This window comes from Gymnoscopelus braueri, assembly GCF_963280865.1.
Source record: "Gymnoscopelus braueri genome assembly, chromosome: 24".
In the NCBI taxonomy this organism is placed as follows: domain Eukaryota; kingdom Metazoa; phylum Chordata; class Actinopteri; order Myctophiformes; family Myctophidae; genus Gymnoscopelus; species Gymnoscopelus braueri.
The window spans coordinates 390,001-391,858 of record NC_137626.1 but is presented as its reverse complement, the minus strand read 5'-3'; positions in this window follow the sequence as shown (position 1 = coordinate 391,858).

The following is a 1,858-nucleotide window of genomic DNA, read 5'->3' as shown; positions in this document are numbered from 1 at the left end:
TGTGAGGAATTCAATCGTCTGTCTGTCTGTCTGTCCTACTGTCTGTCTCTCAGCTGTCCTACTGTCTGTCTCTCCTACACTGTCTGTCTCTGAGCTGTCTCTCCTACACTGTCTTTCATTTTGAAACATCACAAACGTGTTTTACCTCAATCTCACACTGAGGAATACATTCCTGTGTGTATGTGTGTGTGTGTGTGTGTGTGTGTGTGTGTGTGTGTGTGTGTACACTGCACGTCTCATTATCGTTAACACTAAACATTCTTCTACTCCCCAAAATAACCTGCATTCCTCTGTGATGCTTGTGTGTGTGTGTGTGTGTGTGTGTGTGTGTGTGTGTGTGTGTGTGTGTGTGTGTGTGTGTGTGTGTGTGTGTGTGTGTGTGTGTGTGTGTGTGTGTGTGTGTGTGTGTGTGTGTGTGTGTGTGTTGATGAAGCGTGGGGTTGTGTGATTAGATGTACACACTGCACTGCCAGCCACTGACAGTCACTGAGACAGACAGACAGACAGACAGACAGACAGACTGTAGTTCTAGTAACATGTAAGGCAGGTACACACTGCAGGATATTTGGTCCGATAATGCTGTACGCGACCTTTCTTGGCGCTCGCCGACAAAACCTCCCGATCTGACGCAGATCGGCCTTTGATCGGCGAGATAATGCTCGCTGTGTGTGAAAGGCACAGCGAGACGATATGGCCGCGATCATCCGCTCTGCGATGGCTCGGCGACCGTTTTCAAATATCTATCTGGTTAGTTATTCGGCCCTGTCGCAGACAGGAGATCAGACAGTATGAAAGGGTCTGCGAGGAGATCCACGCTACAGCCAATGAGAGCACATTACAGCCAATGAGAGCACATTACAGCAATCGTGGCTAGGGGAGCGTCACTGGATCTGACCAGAACAAACAGTCCCTACCGCAATATTACCGTCCAGTCCTGTATTAAGTTAACATTATAAAACAAAATGAGAAAGTGAGCGAGCCTGGTGGGCTGTTTATTTTAGAGGAATTGTACAGAGAGAGAGACAGAGAGCGAGAGCGAGCTCTGTGTGTGTGTGTGTGTGTGTGTGTGTGTGTCTGTGTGTGTGTTTGTGTCTGTGAGTGCAGCATGCGTGTGACACAATTTGTGTCTGAACAGCGGCCAGATGTTGCGAGAGAAATAAGCAACCAGGTCTATGAAAACAAGCCCAAGAAAAGGCCACTTGAGCACTTTAAACCTATTTACAAATACATTGGATATTTGAAAATAGCCGATCTACAAGCTCACAACGCATCGCAGCTATTTTCAAAGAAAAATCTTGAGAAAATTGTGGAATATTTTCCAAATCCACACAGATCTTGTATGGGGGTCTATGGCACAACATATCTCCAGAAGGGGGGAGGTCTGCGGACAAATATTCATTTGGGGTCCTTGCCAAGAAAATGTTTGAGAACAACTGGCTCAAACAGCATTAGGAAACAAGACCAAATAAGCAACTACACTTTCAAGCAACAGAAAAACAATCCCAAAGTCGCTTATAATAAGCGGACATGGCGACACTGACTGCTTCTGACGAGAGAGAGAGGGAGGGAGAGGGAGAGGGAGAGGGAGAGGGAGAGGGAGATATATCACGGGGTGGAGACGTCGATTAAAATGAATTGGAATAAAAACAAATACATGTATGTATTGGGTCTGACTCTGGACAGCATCCTAGTGAACTATCCTACAGTGTGTGATCCCTGGTCGGGGATCAATCTATAGGGTGAAAATCACAACGATACATGACAGCCCATTTCAAGAAATAAACTCCTGTAGTGTGAAATGCTTAACGATCAGACGACCCCTGACAGCTTTAAAAGTCCTACAGTGTGTACCTGCCCT